Source organism: Tenrec ecaudatus, chromosome 14 (assembly GCF_050624435.1).
Source record: "Tenrec ecaudatus isolate mTenEca1 chromosome 14, mTenEca1.hap1, whole genome shotgun sequence".
In the NCBI taxonomy this organism is placed as follows: domain Eukaryota; kingdom Metazoa; phylum Chordata; class Mammalia; order Afrosoricida; family Tenrecidae; genus Tenrec; species Tenrec ecaudatus.
In genome coordinates this window covers 59,732,413-59,755,153 of record NC_134543.1, presented here as the reverse complement: position 1 = coordinate 59,755,153, position 22,741 = coordinate 59,732,413, and positions in this window count along the sequence as shown.

Genomic DNA, 22,741 nt, shown 5'->3' with positions numbered 1-22,741 from the left:
GAGACCGTCTCTTAAATTCAGGTGGGAAATACTCATTGTCATACTTTGGCTTTCTTAGGCTTGTTTTCATTTTCTTGAGCTTTACCCTTGAACAAGTATATGATCAATTGCTTGTCTGTTCCATAGTCATCCCTGGCCTTCATCTGGTTGATTATATTGAGGTTCTCTAGAGTTTCTTTGCACAGATAATGATTTATTTCATTCCTGTGTATTCCATCTGGTGAGGTCTATTGTTACCATGTTACCAATGGTTTACCAAGTCACCATTCATGTTATGGAGGGGAAAAAAGGTATTTACACTGAAGCCTTTGTTCTTGCAAAATTCTACTATTCAAGGTAGGCCTTCATTTCTATCACCAAGGTCATATTTTCCAACCTGATCTTTTCTCTTTGTTTGCAACTTTTCATCTTAGTCACCAGTCATTTTTAGTGCTTCATGATTGCATGTTTGATCAATTCCAGACTCTAGAAGTTGGTAGAATTATTCAGTTTATTCATCATTAGCTTTATTGGTTAGTACTTAAATTTGAATAATTGTCACATGAACTAGTCTTCCCTGTCAGTGTCTATATAGTACTCTAACACTACCTGAATAATACTTTAGGACAGGGCTTGAAATGTTATTTTGACAATGAAGGTGATACCATTTTTTGGAATTTCTCCTTCCATAGTAAACTATTTGTTTGTCTCATTCAAAATTGACAATATCAGTCCACATTAGCTCACCAATATCTAGGATATCAATCTCTACATGTTCCATGGCACATATGATGATGTTCAAATTTCCTAGCCTCATTCTAAGTTATGATCCTTAATAGATTTTTGCAAGTGTTTCTTCTGATTTTGAGTCAATTGCATCAAAAAAGACTTACCAAACTTTGCTCCATCCATACCACTGAGGTCCACTAAATTTTGTTGAAAGAAGTCTTCCCCTAGCATATTGTGGGTGCCTGCCAACCTGAGGGGTTCATCGTTTGGCACTATATGAGAAATGTCCACAGCTCCTCATAAGGTTTTCCATCTTAATGTTTCAGAGTGGACACCTCTTTCTTCATTCTAATCTGTCTAATCTGGAAGCCCTCCTGAAACCTGTCTGCAAGGAGTGGCCCTAATACTATTTAAAATACCTTTGAGTTAGCTTCCACCATCACTGCAATGTACTGATATATACATAAATATTATTTATATGTATTTTAAAATAGAATACTACATTAATATGATAGCATATTAAAAGATTTAAAATAGATTGGACAAATAAGTATGACAAATTATGGAGATACCTATAGTAAATTAAGCAAAAGAGAAAGAATGGCTTATATTGTTTTGTTGTGTGTGTATATGTTCAAATATCTGTATACATGTTAGAAGCAAATCTTGTAAGATCCAAAGTGATATATTTTAATAGTTGCTCAATATTTTCAATTGGAGAAATAATAATAAGTTTTTGACTTTTAATATTATATATGTGCTTGTATATTTGTAATAACTCTTACTTTCATACTGAAAAATGATGATGTATTTAAAATGAGTTAAAGAGAACCTGCACAAATATAAGTAGGAAAATAAAAACAGTAAGTGATTTCTTTTGAGGATCATTTTTAAATCCAATTTTCCATTTTTAATCTGTTTTGTTACTATATATGTATCTATCTACAGAAATTATGGTACAGGTAATATCAATTGATTTTATTACAGATATAAATAATCATTTATATCTTAAAAATATCTTTGTGTTGCTATTTAAACACTATCAGTCTTGATTTTTGTTTCAGTGATTACACTTTAGTTGGGAATGTATTTTTGTTTGTTTTAAACGTTTTATTAGGGGCTCAAACAACTCTTATCACAGTCCATACATATACATACATCAATTGTATAAAGCACATCCATACATTCCCCGCCCCAATCATTTTCAAAGCATTTGCTCTCCACTTAAGCCCTTTGCAGCAGGTCCTCTTTTTTTCCCCCTCCCTTCCCGCTCCCCCCTCCCTCATGTTCCCTTTGTAATTTGTACATCGTTATTTTGTCATATCTTGCTCTATCCGGAGTCTCCCTTCACCCCCTTCTCTGCCGTCCCTCTCCCAGGGAGGAGGTCACATGTGGATCCCTGTAATCAGTTTCCCCTTTCCAACCCACTCACCCTACACTCTCCGAGCATCGCCCCTCTCACCCTTGGTCCTGAAGGTATCATCCACCCTGGATTCCCTGTGCCTCCAATCCTCATATGTACCAGTGTACAACCTCTGCCCTATCCAGCCCTGCAAGGTAGAATTCGGATGATGGTAGTTGGTGGGAGGAAGCATCCAGGATCTGGGGGAAAGCTGTGCTCTTCATCGGTACTACCTCGCACCCTGACTGACCCATCTCCTCTCCTAAACCCCTCTATGAGGGGATCTCCAGTGGCCGACACTTGGGCTTTGGGGCTCCACTCTGTACTTCCCCCTTCATTCAATATGATTGATATATATATATATATATATATATATATATATATATATACACATTTTTTTTTTGCATGATGCCTTATACCTGGCCCCTTGGGCACCTCGTGATCGCACTGGCTGGTGTGCTTCTTCCATGTGGACTTTTTTGCTTCTGAGCTAGATGGCCGCTTGTTTATCTTCAAGCCTTTAAGACCCCAGACACTATCTCTTTTGATAGCCGGGCACCATCAGCTTTCTTCGCCACATTTGCTTATGCACCCATTTGTCTTCAGCAATCCTATCATGGAGGTGTGCAGCCAATGATATGATGATTTTTTGTTCTTTGATGCCTGATAACTGATCCCTTTGGGATCACTCGCTCACACAGGCTGGTGTGTTCTTCCATGTGGGCTTTGTTGCTTCTGAGCTAGATGGCCGCTTGTTTATCTTCAAGCCTTTAAGACCCCAGTCACTATCTCTTTTGATAGCCGGGCACCATCAGCTTTCTTCACCACATTTACTTGTTCACCCACTTTGGCTTCAGCAGTTGTGTCGGGAGAGTGAGCATCATAGAGTACCAATTTAATAAATGAAAAGTATTCATGCATTGAGGGAGTTGGGAATGTATTACAGGTAGAATTTGAGGGTAGACGCCAGTGATGCCCATGTGTGAATAATCTCCTCACCTTGAATATAGACAGAATATGTGGTTTGCCTGTCACAGGTGGAATATGGCAAAGGTGAAGAGCCATTTCATATTCACGTGATTATGCTACATGATAGATCAGAGGCAAAGCATTTTTATAGAGTCAATTAAAGTGCACAATCAGTTAGAGTTTAGTTAACTTGAGTATGTCTGACCTAAAAAATAGTCTAGACCTAAGAGATGCTGCCCTGCTGGTATTAAAGAAACCACCGTGATTTGTACACTAGTAAGGAAATTAATTCTGTGAGCAATCACATGCACTTGGGAGATCACAAGCACCAGATGAGACTGACATTTTAACCCACCTCTTGATTGCAGCCTCTGAGATCCTGAGTAGGGGATCAGGTAAAACTGTGCTTGAACTCCTGAACTATGGGAAAATAGGATCATAATTATATACTGTTGTTAGCTTCTGGTATCATAATAATTCATTGCATATTATAGAAAATTAATTAAGAATTGGTATCCAAAATTGACAGGCACCTGATACCACACATGTCTAAAAGATAGGAGGGCGGTTAGGTTTCAGGATCCAGCAGAAGCTAGGGAAATTTTGAGAATGTTAAAAACATTATAATCTTTTTCTGAATGTTGAGGATGCTGCCTTTGAGGGCTTAGAAGGAACTGAGGGCTGTGCTTTTAGAGGCAGGGTTGTGCTTGCTCCATAGTAGCAGATATCATAGGGGAATTGCTTCTTGTCTTGCATTTAGATGGGAAGCACAACAAAAGGATCAGGCAATGGACAGAACCAAGAGACCAAAGGGCACCTCTAGGAGCCATTAGAAATGACTTCCACTTCTTAAATGCTACTTTAAAAAAAAAGTCCAGCTGGATTGCCGAGTGCCATGACCCTGTAACTCCCTTTGACTCTCCATTTTCCCATTGTTGAGCCAATGCCTGTCTATAATTGTTATTGTACATCTGTCCACCATTATAGAGAGAGGGCACCGGGGAAGAGAACTTATCTTTTGCATTTCAAAGGTCAGCAGATGGAAAGTAATTGTCCCCAGCAGCTGTCCTTAATAGACTAAACATAGGCATCTCAAATGCACCTGCACTTGATTTAGATTGTGGACCGTGAACTGATGAAAGGATGAGATTTTTATTTAGATGATGAGATTTTGGACTTGAGCCCGAACGAGATGAGAGTTGTAGAAAACTTGATGGGAAGGTGATTAAGTTTTGCATTGGGGTGTGGCCGGTGCTTCTGGAGGACAGAGAATAGACTGAGAGCCTAATCCAAAAATATTTTTATGATGTTTATTTTTATAATTGTACTTAAATCCATAGAGAACTTCTGTCTTCCATTTCATCTGAGAAATAACCAGTACTACATGTATTAATTTTAATGGTCAAATGCATTATGGTGATTTAATAGACCAGAATTCTGTCACTTAAAACAATGTACTATTTATTTTGAGAGACAATCAGGTTGTTTTTAAAAACATATTACTTCTCCAACAATTGTGTAAAAATTCTCACTGTCAGAGAAAAGAAGAAAGACCAAGAGGTCAAATCTTGCAAAAATATTTTTCAGGAAGAAACTTAAAGCATAAATAAGCAAAGGTTATAATGTGAGAAATGTTGCTTCATTTACTTATTTGCGTGCACTTATACATTGAATTCCATTGTTATTTCAATTGACAGACTATGTGTACTACATGGGTTTTAAAGAGTCCTTTTTACTTGTTGATATTACATGAAATATATCACAAAATTACCTTTCTTATATCAAAGAACAGTTGTTGATCAGTGATATGAGGCATGAGCTGTCCATGTTAAATAAGAAAAGTCTGGAAAGCCATTCGTCACGGCAGCTACAGTGTCAATTGTTTTCGAACTCAGGTAGTAGGTAAGACATAGAATCTCTAGTTGCATATAATCACATGCTGAGTTATATTGTTAAAGATAACTTACATCTTCCTTTCAAATTGTTGATGACATTTCTTTCAGTCATATTATTGTTAAATGCCATTGAGTAGGTTCCAACTCCTAGTGACCCTTGCACGACAATGAACACTGCCTGGTCCCACCCCGCCCTCACAGTCACTGTTATGGTTGAGCCTATTGTTGCAGCCACAATGTCAATCCATCTCAAGAGAGTTCCTCTTTTCCAAGGACCGTCTGCTTTACCAAGAATGATGTCCTTTTTCAGGGACTGGATTCTCCTAACAAACTGTCTGAAGGAGATGAGATGAGGTCTCCCTGTTTGGGAAAAAGGACCAATCAGGATGTAGTTCTTCCCGAACGGATTCGTTTGTTCTCCTGGCAGCCACCAAACCCAAACCAAACATGTGCCCATTGAATCCATTCTCACTCATAGCAACCCTACTGGAGAGAGTCTAATTGTCCGTATGGGTTTCCAAGACTGTAATTCTTTATTGTCACCTGCGAAGAAACTGGTGGTTTTCAACTGCTGACCTTGGGCCACCAGGGCTCAGTACTTTCACTATTCTATAAGACTATAATTCATCAAGTTTTTGTGATCTTCCTTATTAATTTTCAAACTTTCACATACATATGAGATGATTAAAATGCAATTTCTTAGGTGAGGCACCCTTTAGTTTTCAAGGTGGTATTGTTGGTATTCAACACTGTAAAGAGATTTTATGCAACAGATTTGCCCAATGTAAAACATTTTTTTTCTTGATTTGTGGACTGCTATTTCCTTGATCATTGATTGTGGACAAACGGGCAATGAAATCCTTTACAGCATTATTCCCCCCACCCCCCATTTATCATGATTTTGCCTATTGGTCCAGTTGTGAGCATTTGGGTTTTCTTTACATTGAGTTGTAGTCCATATTCAAGTTTAAAATCCTTGATCTTCATCAGCAAAGGCTTCAAGTACTCCTTATACCCAGCAAGTAAAGTTGTGTCATCTGCATATTGCAGATTGTTAATGAACCTTTCTTCAATCCTGAAGTACTTGGATTGTCTGCTCAATGAATAGATTGAATAAGTATGGTGAAAAGTTTTACCCCTGACCCACACCTTTCCTTTCCTGATTTTAAACCATATGGAATTCCTGAGTTCTGTTCTTATGAATGCTTCTTTTCCCCTGTACAGGCTACAGGAGAACAATGAAGTTTTCTGGAATGTCCATTGTTTTCAATGGTATCTGCTGTTTGTTACAATCCACACAAACAAATGCCTTTGCCTAGTTAATTAAATACAAATAACATATTTCTGTTATTCTCTACCTTCAGCCAAGTGATTTGGCAGCAATAAGGATATCCTGAGCGCCATGGCCTCTTCTGAAATCAACCTGAAGAATTTGTTTCCCCTCCCTTCCAATGTCCCGCTGAAATGTGCCACTTTTCGTTAGGATGGCACGCCCTCCCAGTTGGTGGCCGGGTAGGTATCTTCCAGATTTCTTGGCATATGCAAGTGAGTGTTTCCAATGCTTCTTTAGCTGGTTAGGGCATTTCAATTAGTATTACATCAATTCCTGGAGACTTGTTTTTCACAAAGACCTTTAGTGCAGTTTATAGGAGTCCTGGTTGCACAGTGGTTAGCAGTTAGGCTGCGAACTTCAAGGTCAGTAGTTTGAAATCAACAGCAGCTCAGACAGAGTAAGACACAGCTTTCTGCCTATGAAGGGGTATGTTCTGAGAAATTCACTGGGACACTTTTCCTCCAAGGTCTCTGTAAGTCAGCATCTCAATGACAGTGAGTTGAATGCAACTTGGACTTTTTCATTCAATATCACTAGTTTGTGATCATTAGCTGACTCTTGAAGTGGTTGAAAGCTGACTCGTTCTTTTTGTCAAAGTGACTCTATATTCCTTCCATCTTCCTGTGATGTTTTCCACAGCATTTATATTTTGCCTAGAGAGTATTTCAGTTTTACATAAGGCTTGATTTTTTTCCTTCTCACCTTTCAGCTTGAGATATGCTAAAATTGTTTTTCTCTTTTGGCCTTCTCAGTCCAGTTCTTCGCACATTTCAGTATAATACTTTGCTTTCAGGGGCTCCCTTTGGAGATTCCCCAATTGGCTCTTCGACTTCATTTCCACAACTGCTTTTCAGTTGAAGGATTCTGACTCATAGAACGGGGTAGTACCAGTCCTGTGGGTTTCTGAGACGGTTACTCGGTTACTCGTTACGGGAGTAGAAACCCTCATCCGTGCACAGCAGCTGGTGTTTTGATTGCCAGCCTTGCTTTTAGCACCCCGGTGTGTAACTGCTCTGACACCAGGGCTCCTTTCCATTTGCTTTAGCTGCTCTGTAAGTCTAGACTGAGTGCAGATCTCCTCGGACATACATTTTGATGCTTGCTTTCCTTCTTGTCTTTTTAATGACTGCTTGCTTTCTTCGTGTATAGTCTTGATGTCACTCCATAGTCCTCTGGGTCTTTTGTCATTAGTGTTTAAGGGGGATGTACAACAGAGAAATGGGCGAGGGGAGACAATGGGCAGTGTAAGATATGACAAAATAATGATAATTTATGGATGATGAAGGGTTCATGAGGTAGGGGGGAGTGGGGAGAGACAGGGGAAATGAAGAGCTGATATTAAGGGCTCAAGTAGAAGGCAAATGTTTTGAGAATGATGATGGCAACAAATGTACAAATGTTCTTGACACAATGGATGGATGGATGGATTGTGATAAGAATTGTATGAGACCCCAATAAAATGATTAAAAACTATGCTAACTCTTTCTTGAAATGTTTTAGAAAGTTAGGCAGTACTTTAGCTTCTGTGGAGTTGATTCAATTTTCTTCAACTTGAACTTACTTTTGAGCCATTCCACAATCTCCCCCTGTCTCTTTCAGACTAATATTGAATACCTTTCCAACCTGAAAAGCTCATCTTCTGGCACTATTTATAGCAATGTTTCATTGCAAGTCATAATATTTTCAGTGGCTAGTGACATAGTTGTGTAGTGGTTACCATTGGGCTCCTAATATCTGGGTCAGCAGTTCAAAACCACCAGGTATTCCATGGGAGAAAGAGGAAAAATTACAGTCTCAAACTCACAGGTGCAGTTCTAACTGTCCTATAGGGTTCTATGAGTCAGCATTGACTACATGTCAGAGAGTTTTGTTTAATGTCTCATAAGTCCCCCACTTATTCCTTCGTCATAGTCTAGTCTATTTTAGGTGACCCTGTTAGTATTTAAAATAGCAGTGACATGCCATCCAGAATCACAGAAATACATGAGCGAGCACAAGAAATGGATGTGTAAGTGGTTTAAGTCTGAGGACCTAATATATGAATTGACAGGTGGCAAATTTGAGGAAAGGAGGAAATGATGGCTAACTAAATGGAATGAACAATATTTTTGGACCAGTTGTCTAAACAAAAGAAATCTTGATACAGGGACCTGTTCTTGTAATCTTAATGTTTCAGTTAATTAAGGAATCCTTCTTCAAGTATGTACAGAAATTTCAGGGAATCTTTTTTGAGGATTAAAATAACAAATGTGGAAATTTATTTAGTGGTAATACAAATTGGTTTACTTTTAAAATATTCAAGCTTACAGAACACAGGTTCTTTGAGGCATAATTTAAGGAAGCCATTACAACACTGTGTGAGCTAATACATCCAAACCAACTGCTGTGGAGGACTTTTGATTTATTGTGACACTGGCGTACAGAGACCTGCCTCTTTAGGTTTCTGAAGCTGTACATCGTTATGGAAGCAGAATGTTTCATCTTTTTCTTATAGTGAAGCTCTTAAACTTGAATTATCTACCTTGTTGGTAGCAATCATCTGTTTAACCCACCACACCATCAAGTTTCTTTTTTGTGAGCTCGTGTGATCTCTATTTAATATGGTATTCTACATTAAAATTTAGAATAATATGTTTGAAATCAAGAGTCATATGGTCCCTGTGACTGGTTTTAATGCCATCCTGGCACCTGTAAGAAATGATGGGTGGGGCACAGACTGTCATTCAGGTCACAGGAATACTGGGCCCTCCCTTGTTCTTCAGTTTCCTGTTTGACTGTGCCTTGTGTCTCATGTCTGGGGCTGGGAGCCCGTATGTCTCACTCACCCTGAGAACTGTTAGCACCTTACCATGTTCCTGAAGACCTTGAATCAACAAGACTCTGTGCCCAACTCCCTGTGATTGCCCAACTCCAAGCTGTGGCTTCGTGCTTCTCTGCTGGTAGCAGCAGGACTCTGGGGTCTTCGGCTGGCATCTGACCGATGATCTTGAATTGGATTGGGCTGAGTAACTTTCCTGGCAACTTAATTTTTTTATACATATATAGATGTCACTAGTTTTATTTCTCTGAACACTCAGCCTAACACATTCTCTTCGAGGGAAGTCTTTAACAGGTGGATTTTAACTTTCTACAGAAAAGAAAAAAGAAAGCTTTAAAAGTATTTTGCACTCATGTTATTATTGTTACTTGCCCTCATGTCAGTTCCAGCTCATGGCAACAGCACTTGTGCTGAACAGACCCACTCCATGGGGTTTTTATGGATATCCGCTTTTGAAAGTAGGTTTCTCAGTGTGCCTTCCGAGTAGGTTCGAACCACCAATATTTCAGCTAGTTTTCCAAGAGTTTAACTGTTTGATGTACCACTCAATGTCTCCTTCTACACACTTGCACAAATACAAAATGAATCCGAGGTAGTTAAACAAAATGTCTGACAGAGAAGCATTTAAAGTCTGGGATATTTAACCTTTCTTCAGGAATGTCAATATCTATCTATATATCATCTATCTATCTTTGTCTGATCATTTCCTCCACTGTGGCTTCTGTAATGTCCACTTGGCACTCATGTGTGAGCAGAGAGGACTCTCCTCTGCCCATGGGACTACCTTGATCAATGGAGATAGGAATCCACAAATAAATGCTCCTCCAGCCCTGTTAGTACACTGGGTGGACACGAATGTGGAGTCTTTCATAGGTTCCTCAGAAGAGTACATGGAACCATGCACCTGTCACCACCTCAGGAATATGTACTCAGGTGCCTGTGACTTTCTAAGGTCTGTAAAATATGGAAATTTGATTCCAAAACTTACCTCAAAGTAAACACTAGAGCCGTTTAGATAATGCTCATTTTTGGCTATACAGACAAATATCTCATCATAAATCCCTTTCCTTTCTAAAGTATGATTTGGTAAAACACCTGCTGTCCAATTCCAAGTCTGGTATCATTGAAAAATTAATGGATGTCTTAAAATGTCGGGCTGTAATACACTGGACAAAGAAAAGGAAAGAAAGTAGAAAGATTTTCTTAGGTTTTACATGAATTGAGGAATTACATTCAAGTTTAGGAAGAATGAATTTTATGACCTTTGAAAATGATCGATTTCAGTGTCATTTTAATTATTGCTGTGTTACTAAATCATATGGCCTACTAAAATGGAATTCAGTGATAATCCCTAAAATAGCTTTTATTTTGGTCGATACAACAACACATCTCTGTATTTGTGATATGTATTCTTTACTTCGTGTAGTTGTTAGCTGTAGTCTGGTTATTATATAGAAAACAAAGTGGTGAACCAACTGGAAATAGCTTGTCTTTGGAGAAGAAAAGAGTGACAGAATGTCTTCAAACAGATTAACAAATTCCCAGATAATTAACAATTGATGGCCCGTGCTGGTTTGTAGTCATGATGCTGACATGTGACAACTACTTTGTTGTTACGTTTGCCATTTTTTGGCATCTATTTGATACATACAATCAAATGCACTTCCTCTCTGTCAACTCATATCTTCCCATCTGTAAATTTAACTTTGTAGTTCTCTGCACAAGTTTTAGTCTCACCCTTTTCAGGGTTTTCTTTTTTGAAAATAATAGACCCTCAAAGAGCCCAATAATGAAAACATTGTCTGTTAAGTGAAAGGTCTGCAGATCAAAATCACCAACTCCTCCATAGGAGCAAGATGTGGTAACTTGCCCCCATAGTGTTCAAAGTTGCCCACCCTCTGAGGCAGTTCTACTCTGTCCTGTAGATTCTCTATGAGTTGGAATATAGTCAATGGTAATGAATTAAGGAGTTTTATTGGTGAATCATTGTAGTGTATATACTTGAGTACATAATGATAAAACAAAAAACTGGTGTCTTAAAATATATTTGAAAAATAGAAGAAATGAAAAGAGTTTATAGAGAGAGCAATTACAATAATATAGTAATTACAATACCATGAGACCTGGTTTGGCAACGTTCCTGAGAAGGAGGGGAAAGCATGCAATTTGGAAAGATAGTTTGAGAAAACATTATCTGTGGAACGAAGTGGATGTATTTATGATATGAGATTAACATGCCAAACTTGGGTGTTTGAAGGCAAGACGGCTTTGTGGGAACAAAGACACTGAAATGTCATGGATCCATTTACTTTGAAGTGAGGTTGAAGCAAATGACCGGGATACAGTGAACGCAGGCCAAGCTGGTTAACTTAAAACCAATGAGAAGAAAGCCCTAGGGCAAGAATAACTGTTAGAGACAGACACTCATAGGTCAAGATAGTGTTTAAGGAAATAGAAACAATCGACATTTGATGAATCATTAGTTTATTACTCAGAATTTTAGATGTGTCGATCTACTCTACAGAAACACGTCTCAGAAACAGAGATATAATGTAGAACACAGCGACTTTTTCTGTCATTAATGGACAACTTGCTGAGCGATAGGTGCTCATGAATGCAGTACCACAGGATAAGATATGTGAGAACTGCAAACATGACTCTGAAAGAACAGCTCAGTCTGTATGGCTGAAGCGAGGGACACCTCGCAGAGATACATTTGAGGTTAACAAATCTTGAGTAACGCACATCGATTGCTTTAAGAATAGGACATGCAGACGTGAGAGTAGGGTGCTCCATGTTAATAAAGGCTACGTTGCAAAGAAGGTAGTGGTAACACGTGATGGTGGAAGCAGTTTAGAAAATGCCTCAGTGACGTCCCTCCTAGATATGCTGGGGAAATGCACTTGTCTCATTTGGCCTTTCTTTTTCACCCTTCATGTCCCCACGTAAATTTTATTTACCTCTCAAATTTATTCTTGTTTTCTAGCTCTACCATCTTGACACCAAATATCATAATCTGTTATGTATGCAACAGGATTCGTTTCTAAGTATCAACCTGTGTCAACATTCATGTAACATTATCTTTTCATAAATTAGAATTAATATTGTCATTTCTGTGCTTAAAATCTCCCTTATAGAGATCAAAGAGTTAGATGGCTGCTCACAGCTTTTAAGAATGCAGTCGATACTAAGTAAAGTGGAATGTGGCACATTGTCTTTATAGACTATGGTGTACCAACTGATCTTGATGCACCCTGAGATGATGGTCCTGAGCCCACAGACCCAGCAATTCATCCCTTCAATGTATTATATGTGGTTATACCTAACTAGTTTTCATAACTTTGCCCCCTGTATGCTCTGCCACAATCATGGATATTTCGTAGCAGTGGTAAATAAACCCCCTTGTCATTAAGTTTGTTCTCATTCATAGTGACCCTACATAAAGTTTCTGAGGCTGTCAATCCTTATGGGAGCAGACAGTTTTTTTTTTTCTCCAGAGAGGTTGGTTGGTTTGAACCATCAACTTATAGGTAGCAGCCATGTACCAAAGCAGCCACACTGATGGGACCAGTGGGTAAATATCCATGGACTAATATCCTCTGACAACTCCACCAGGCCCACTTTATAAGAATATCAACAACTCACCGCTCCCATCCCCCAACTAGAACAAAACCCACTGCCATGGAGTGGATTTCAATTTATGGTGACCCATGTGTCTCAGAGTAGAAACGTGCTCCATAGAGATTTAAGTGATTGTACTGGTTATGCGTTGGGTTGCGATCTGCATGTTTTTCAGTTCAAAACCAGCAACAGCTCTGTTGGAGAAAGACTGGCCTTTCCACTCCCATAAACAATTACAATCTTGGAAACTCACATGGAGTGGCTGCTGGCTTTGAATCCCTGACTTTGTGGTTAGCAGTTTAATGTCTAATCCACAGTGCCACTACGAATACTTTAAGTACGTGTGTAAGCTCCCTGAAAGCAAAAACTGAGTCTGATATTGCTCAAAATTGTATCAACCTGCAAAATACAGCTCCATTAAAAGATGTTGCATTGTAATTGAGCCCCCAATGCAGTAGAGAATATTGACCACTGTGAGCATTGATGACCTTTCTCCCTCTGCAGTCTCAGCTGACTGTGTCCAGAAATAACATGATCTTCCTGAGGGAAATTAAATTTTTTAAGCAATGTAATACAATAATTACAAGAATTCAAAGCAATGAAAATGACCAGCACAGCCACTTTCTGTTGAACAACTTAATAGCCCATGTTCCCTTATGGCCAGTTTCTTAGATACCTACAAAACTGTAATAATAGGATAGATAAATATTGGGGATTTAGACATTCTACTTGCTGCAATATATTTCCTGTGTTGCCACATAGATTGGAATCTTTGATATCATTTTGATATTCCTTATTACCCTTATGTGCTTTTATTGTGAAATGACCGCAATGCTTTTTACTTAGTTAATTGTACATATACATTGATAAATATGGTTTTTCTTTCTTTGAACTATTGTCTTGAATACATTTCTGGGATAATATAATTAGATGAGTGAGAGAGAGGGGTGGAGGGAGGGAAGGAAGAAGAGAGAGAACCTTTTTGCCCTTACGCTCTTGGTCTGCATTGCCAAATAAGGGTTAGATTTTAACTTTTTCCACACAAATAAGTGTCTCTTACAGATTTTTATACCCTCTTCAGTCTTATCAACTTCCACTGTCACTTAAAATCACCAGGTTAAAACAATGTCTTATCTATATGTATTATTCTACTGTTAAAATATATTTATAGCCAAACCATGTACTCATTTACTCTCCAAGCTAAAGCATATTATTGGCATAATTATATCTAGCAACATTCATGGGGCTAAAAACTGAAAGAAGAAATGTTAGTGTGCTCATTGTACTTAGAGAACCGTACTCTATTTTTATTAGTTCCAGCAAATAACATGTTGAACACTGTGAACTAGCAGATAAATTGAATTTTAGATATAAAAAGGTGAATCATTTTTTAAAAATTGAAAAAACGGTGAATAAATTAGTGGGTCCTTGTCCTTCTGCTAATGTTGGTATTTATATTATTGTTATTTATAATTTAATAAGAATAACTGGCACTCATGTCTATTTCTAGATGTGGCAATATCAAATACTGCTGAATTTTGATTTTGCAAATAAAAAGTAAATGGATACTTCTTTGTTCTCCAATGAAATGACAGTGCAGGCTAAAATTCCAGCTTCATACTTGTGATCGTTAAGGTGAGCTATTGACTTAGCTAGGTCATGGTTTTCAGTGGGTTGACAGTAAGCAGTCAGCCTCCATCACATGAGCACTGATGTGAGTAGCCAATTAGTTGAAAGGGGAATTTTCTGGGATGTGACCAGCATCCCATATACATGGACATTCTCTCAACTCTTTTTCTTTCTTGGTCGTGCATTTGACCCCATACTTGCTTCTTATTTCTCTGACCTCTGGTTCTTGGAACCTGATCGAGCAGGGAGTCCACCGCTACCTATATAATGTCAATCAATTTGATAAAAGCTTCAAAACATTAAAACCTAACTACTGAGCCTTATTCTAGTTCATTTAGGTAATTCTGAGTTGTAAAGATTAAGACAAAACCTTATGTAACTCCACAAAACTAACTGCCGTTAAGTCAATCCTGAATCATAATGCTCCTAATAGGGAGAGGAAAATTGCCCCTTTGGGTTTCTGGGGCTGTAAATCTTTACTACAGGAGACAACCTCATCATTACCCCGTGGAACTACTGATGGGTTCACACTGGGGACGTTAGAGCAAGCAGCCCAACAAGTAGTCTTCTAGGCCACTTGGGATCGTCCCCTCTTCCCCTGTATGGTAGTCATAAATTTAATATTTTTTTCAAGTACCCTTTCAATCTCTAGGGCAGTGGTTCTCAACCTTTCTAATGCCGCAACCCTTTGATACAGTTTCTCATGTTGTGGTGACCCCCCAACCACAAAATTATTTTCGTTGCTACTTCATAACTGTCCTTTTGCTGCTGTTGTGAATTGGGCAACCCCTATAAAATGGGTCATTCAACCCCCAAAAGGGGTTGTGACCCACAGGTTGAGAACCACTACTCTAGGGTTTGATTAGAACCTTTATTATTTTTTTTTGTCTAGGGGGAGATCAAAATTAATTTACCTATATTTTAAATTTGTTTTGGAGTATGAACATTCTTTCCATATTAAGTCCTAAAATTCTATGATCTATAATCATTCTTAAGGGTATCATTTACTTAGTATCCACTATGTGTTAGACTAAGTGTGGTAGTTACATAATTTCATGTCAACTTGATAACTAGGTTATAGGGGTGAACTCTAGTCTGTCAATCAGGCCATAGCCCAATTGTTGCATCCTTGTGGGCGTAGCCTTCTTGTGAGAGTTCTGGGAGTTTCCTTTCTTCCTCCCTGTAGGTGGAACACACACTCTCTCTGCTATACCTTCCTGTTGACAAGCCATATGGAGCTATACTGATGGCAGCCAGAGCCCTGGAGATGTGTCCATTGCCATAGGAACCACAGGACTTTCCACCCAGTAGCCAGTGATCGTCCTGCATTCACCGTCATTGCATGTGCTGTGTGAGACTCAAGAGGAATTAATGGGTTAATATCAAATTTATGGACTTGATCTGGCCTAGGCTAGTCTCTTTTATTGATGCATTTTTACTTCTTTTTATTAATCATTTTTATTGGGAGGCTTTTATAAATCTTATAGCCATCCATCTTTCAATTTTATTAAAACACTTGTACATATGTTGCCATCACATTTCCAAAACATTTTCATTCTGCTTGAGCTCTTTGTATCAACTCCTTTTTTTCCTTCTCCCTCCCTCCCACGATCCTTGATAAATTATATCTTATTATTGTTTTTTGTATCTTATACTGTCTGTTGTCTCCTTTCACTAACATTTCTGTTATTAACCCCCCTTGGGGTGGGATGGGAGCTATATATCCAACCTTGTGATGAGTTCGTCCTTTCTCTCCTTTCCCTCCTCCCCCTCCACTCGTGATATTGATACTCCCACTACTATTCCTGAGGGGGCTATCTGTCTTGGATTCCATGTGCGGAGAGCCCTTATCTGTACCAATGTGTGTATTCCCGGGTAGCCAGATTTATTAAGGTAGAACTGGGTCATGATAGTGGTGGGGGTAGCGGGGGTGCGGAAACATTCAGGAGCTAGAAGAATGTTTTGTGTTCCGTTAGTGCTGTACTCCACCCTTCTTGTACCCTTTCTCTTGGGAGATATCCAATTGTCTACAGAAGACCCAAAGCATAATTACTTCTTGATATAAAATTCTCTCTTACCCATATATGAGTGTCACTGGATTCGTTTCTCTATTCATCCCAGCCCAACACACCAAGTTAAAGAAGCATCACCCAGATTATGTAATTTAGGAGACTCTCCATTTTGTTGATTTATTTTATATGTTCAATAAGGAGCCACATTCACATGGTTAGGTCACTAACTATTAAGGTCTTCTGTTGTTAGGTGCCATATAGTCAGTTCCAGCTCATAGCAACCTTATGCACTACAGAAAAAAAACACTACCCTGCCCTGCAATATCCTCAGCATCATTCATTTGTCTAAGCCCATCAATGCCACCATCTTGTCAAAGATCCTCCTCTTTTTCACTGCCCCTCTACTTTACCAAGTATGATGGTTTTCTCCAGACTGGCTTCTCCGACAACAGTCCAAAGTACATGGACTGATTCTTTAAGAAGCATTCTGGTTGTACTTCTTCCAAGACAGATTTGTTTGTTCTTTTGTCAGTTATGGCAATTTCACGATTCTTCACCAGCACCATGATTCAAACGCATTGATTGTTCTTCAATCTTCCTTATTCAATGTCCAACTTTCACATGCGTATGGGGCAATTGAAAATACGATGGCTTGGGTCAGGTGCACCTTAGTGCTCAAAATGACATCCCAGATTTTCAACACTTTGAGAGGTTTTGTGCAGTCAATGAACTAATCTAGTTTAAAGAAACTGGATTATATTTGCTTAGTATAGAGATTGAATAAGTATGGTGAGAAGATACAACCATGACTCACCCCTTCCCTGATTTTAAACAATTCCATATACCCTTGTTCTGTCATACAGCTTCCTCTTGATCCATGTACAGGTTCAGTGTGAGCACATTGTAGTGATCTGGGATTCCTATTCTTCTCAAGCCTATCAATAGTATGTTATGGTTCACGCAGTCAAATGTCTTAACATAGTCAATGAGATACAAATAAATTTTTTTTTGATAAAACACACTTCCAGCCAATATGCATCTGATCCCAGCCAAGATATCCCTTGTTCTACTTTCTCTTCTGAATCTGTCCTGAATGCTTGGAAACTTCTGTCGATGTACTGCTGCAACAGTTGTTAAATGATCTCCAGCAAAATTGTACTTGTATGTTATATTAATGATAGTGTTCTATCAGTTGACCATTCCGCTGTGTCACCTTTCTTTGGAATGGGAAAAAAATATAAATCTCTTCCAGTCAGTTGACTACATGCCTGTCTTCCAATTCTTTTGGTAGTGTGCAGTGAGGGCTTCCAGTGCTTCATCAGCTCTTTGAAACTTTTCAATAGTTATTCCATCAGTTCCTGGAGCCTGTTTTTGGTTAATGCTTTCAGTGCATCTTGAAATTCTTCCTTCAGTACCATTGTATCTTGCACATAAACTACCTCTTGAAATAGTTAAATGTCAACTAGGTTTGGGGGTGGTTGGGTGGGGTGCGTTGAGCACTGTGCTACTCTGTACACATGACACCTTCTTTAGATGCTTCCTGTACAATTCAGGGATTGCCCCCAAAATGTTTCATTATTACAACTTGATGCTTGAATTTTTTCTCCAGGTCTCCCAGTTTAGGATATGCTGACCATGATCTTCCTTTTTGGTTTTCTAACTTTAGGTCTTTGCTTATTTCATTATACTAGAGGCTTTGTCTTCTGGAGCTGCCCTTTGAAATTTTAAATTCAGCTTCCATCTGCTTTAGCTACTCCATGATTAGGAGCAACTTTCAGAGTCTCTTCTGGCATCCTTGCTGATCATGTATTTATTTTATATCTTTTCGATGTCATGTTTCCTTCTTCATGTATGAAATTCTTGATGTCATCACACAGCTCTTCAGGTCTTCTGTCATGTGTGAGTCTGGGTACTTTAGAGAAACAAATCCACAGAATCACAAGTATAACAGAGAGTTTTATATAAAGGTTAAGTGCGCATCAAGAAAACATCCCAACCTAATGCTGCCAAGACCACAAGTCCAACATTAACCCTTAAACCTAAATGTCCAACACTAATCCACAAAGTCCTCCTCCATCTCACAAAACACACACTATGATGCTGACTGCTGGAAGAAAGCAGAGTCAGTGAATGTGTAACCATCTCAGTGCTGGCAGGGGTCTCCACTTGGCTGCTCTAGCAACGAGGGCTTCATCGGGGTAGGTCCATGGGGCTTCTCCACAGGGATGTCTTGCAGGAAATGAACCTTGTCAGCTAAAGCAGGGAACTGACTAAGGCAGCTGCACCCTGGTCTGACCATCACAAAACAAGAGACCCGAAAACTAGAAAGGCGGGGCTCACCGAGCTTTTATCCCTCCGCCCTTCAATTAACCCCACGTGTTTATCAGCCAGGTTGGCACAATAAACTATCTCATGTCATTAATACTCAATGTAACAAATATTTTATTGAGATGTTCTTCAAATCCAGGTGGGATATACTCAAAGTTGTATTTTGGCTTTCATATACTTGTTTTAATTTTCTTCAGCTTCAACCTGAACTTGCATATGAGCTATTGATGATCTTTTCCGGTGATAGCTCTTGGCTTTACTTTAGCTGCTGATATTGAACTTCTCCATCGTCTCTTCCCACAGATGCAGTGAATTTGATTTCTGTGTGCTCTATCTGCAGAGGTTCACGTTGATAGTGGCCTTTTGTGTTGTTGAGAAAATTTATTTTTGATGAAGAAGTTTGGTCTTGTAATAGTCTGTAATGCAATCTTGAGCCTAGTTTCTAGCACAAAGACCACCTTTTCCAGCTACTTTTTCTTCCTTTCATTTCCAACTTCTGCATTCTAATCTCCAATAATTGTCAAAACATCTCAATTGCCTGTTTGACAAATTACTGGCTGAAAACATTAGTAGAGTTCTTCTAATTCTCCATCGCTTTTGTTGGTGGTTGGTGCATACATTTGGAATTTATTTGTGTTCATTGGACTTTCTGGAATTCAGATAGATAAAGGATTATGTATTATCACAAACAGCATTGTGTCCCAAAAGGGACACTTGGAATATCCCTTGACAATGAATGTAGTACCATTCTTGATGGTTTCAGTCTCAGTGTAGTAAACTGTATTATTTTCAGATTCAAAATGGCCAATGCCAGTCCATTTAAGCTCACTGGTGCTTAGAATGTTGATTTAATTTAATTTTTGTCAACTTGTAAGTTTCTTAAATTCATACTTCGTACATTCAAAGTTCTGATTATTAGTTGCTATTTGGGCTAATTATTCTCATTTGGATTAATAGCTCATCGACAGATGAAAGTACTGAATGCTTTACTCACCCAGGCTTTGCTCCACCCACATCATGATGGACAAGCCTACTTCGAGAAGGCTACTCTTTCTCGGTCAGATTTTGAGTGCCTTCTGACAAGAGGGGCTCATTTTCTGGCACTGTCTCTGACAATGTTTTGCTTCTTTCATTAGGTTTTCTTTATCTAACAATGTTTAAAGTCTGTCCAGAATGTTTCCAGTAGATAATCCTCAGACGTGGACAGCCATATTGTTCCTTCTTCATAGTCTGATGCTAGTCTGTGAGCTTTGCTGAAACCTGTTCCTTTTGGGTGACCCTGATGACATTTTAAATGCTGGTAACACAGCCTTGAGCATCACGGCAACACGCAGTCCATCACAGTAAGTCAAACTGACAGACAAGTGACGGCTGAGCACCACTCGTCCTTCTCATTTCTAGTCGTATGAATGGATGACCCCATAATTATATTATCTAATCAAAATCGACTCCATTGGCTGAGGTTTAGACCTAAATACCCTTTTAAAGTTCTGTTAGAAGTTTAAGGGACTCTGATGTCATAGAGTTTTTGTGATGGGCTGCTAACTGCAAGGTCAGCAGGTCGTCAGCACCAGCCACTCTTTGAGAGACAGAGGGGTTTCCTACTCACGTAATAAGTTATAGTTGGAGAAACTCGGAAGTGCAGTTCTGGCTTGTTTTATATGGTTGCTATGCGTTGGCATTGACTCAATGGCAGTGAGTTTTTTTTTATTAGAAGCTTTATTTTTTTAACAATATATTATCAAAGCATGAGTTTTAAACATTTGTTAAATTTACTCCTAAATATTTTGCTCTTTGTGAAATAATTGTGAATAAACTTGTTTCCTTAACTTTTCATAAGTGTATGTGTGTTGATATTACCTTGTTCTGTTTTTGCATTCTGTCAAAGTTTTTATTGGAAACTGGACATTTTAGATAGCTCTGGGTTGTTTTGGTCCTTCTCTGGGTCTTATTATTGTTATTTGTTTATTAACTGGCTGGATTATTTTATATAAATCAGAGTATTTGTTCCTTTCAGTGCTCTGTGTCTGATATTGTACTGTGGGGAGAAGTGACTGAGTATAATGTTAGAGCTCTCTCTCATTATTTTTTCTATCCACAACCAGCAGTTCAACTCTAAGTTGCCAGTAGGTTGCTCTAATATTTTCTTTTTCTTTTTGCTCTAATAGTTTCAATAATGTCTAAGATCATGCATTTTTCTATAAATGAATATAATTAAACAGTATCTCTTTTGATGGAACATTTTTTTATTTTACTCTCATATACTTTTACTGTTTTCGGAATGATTCCAGTTGTCTTACTGCACTGTTCTCTCCTGCAAAGTTGCTGACCTACAATCTGTTCGTATGTCCATTAGAAACATGCATTTCCTACTTGTCTTTCACTATAACCTTCACTGTTCTCAAGAGCAGCTTTAAGCTTCACATGTTGTTATAAATAAAGTAAGCTCCCTTGAAAATAGATTAAGAGCCCTCTGTCTGTTTTAGTGCTTGCTTCTTCCCCTACACAAACCCTCTGACTCCGGCTTTTGGAACAGGGACCATGTGGCAACCTTTTCTCTAAGTGACACTCTCAGTCTAGGAGCCTAGTGCTCTATCGAAGGAGAGAGGGATCAGCAGCCTGCAACCCTTTTGGCTTTGATTTTCTGGTGTGGACTCACTACCTTGCTAGTCATGGCATTTGCTGCCAGGGTCCCAGGATGATCAGCACAGTGTAGGCTGGTGTAGCCTCATATTAGGAGTGAGGGTTGGGTAGAAAAGTGGAGGAGATAGGGGGAGGTAGTGGTGAGCAAACAACGCCCTAGACAGGGCTCTAAGTAGGGAATTAAAATCAGCAATGAGGAGACATAGACATCCTGGGGCTGTTGGAGCAACAGCCAGCTAGCTGAGAGGAATTACTAAGAAGTGGAAGAATGTGGAGCAGACGGCAGGGCAGGAGGAAGGTGAAAGGAAACCGAGGAAAGATCTAGGAAGCAAAGCTATGGATAGAGGTATAAGCTTAAGTGTACATTTGTGAATACATTAATTCATAACAACACAGGTATTGGCCTAGGTACATGTATTTATTTGGGAATACACTAAGGTAGTAGATAGACTTTGGCCTTCTACTGAAGCCCTCCCTCAATGCAAGAACTCTTGGTTCTAACAATCCAGCATTCTGTGATCCTCCAAACAGAATCACTGAAGACAAATTGGCTGCATATGCAAATATGGTGAAGAAAGATGAAGATGCTCAGCTATCAAAAGATGTAGCCTTTGAGGTATTAAAGGCTCGAAGTTAAACAAGTGACCATGTGGTAAACTGAGGGACTGGATGAGAATGTGATACAGTCAAATCATCCATGTTCATAATTATGGGTCTGGAAAGCAAACTCTAGTGGGGAAAGACTCTCACAATTATGAGATATAAATAAATCTTAATATACATTCTCGTGATGTACACAGTCCTCCCAATACTTCCCAAAAAGGAACTGTCATAAGGCAGCTACCATGTAAGATGAATCACTTGTGTGTGTGGCTACTTCACAATGTGTAAAAGTTTTCTATAGATAAAATCAATCAGGCTCTATAGCCAACCCACTATAAATATAGCACCCTTCTGGGGAGGGTTCATGGGGTGGGGAGTTGAGGTCAACTAGCATGAGGTCAAGACACTGACTCGTTTTATTGCTTGTTTATTATGTTACCTGTTTCTTGTATTACCTATTGATTATGTCTGATGTTAGCTGTATGAGGTGCATTCCTTATGAAAGATCTGTAAGCCCCACTATATATACCCAATTGGAAAATACATTCTCTCTCTCAGTCCTGACATGGGCCAAGGCGCCCCTGTGCTCTGCTGTCTGTCTGCCTTTAATATTTTCCATAACTGCGAAGTTATTCCTGAAGACGCATTCAAGTGTTGCACAGCAGCCTGTATGATCATGAGGTCTCCATGTGATCTGGTTACAGGCATCAGAAGACCCCAAACAAAAAAAAAGCCATATTGTTGAGAATGAGGGGGGTTGGAGCAGAGACCTCAAATCCA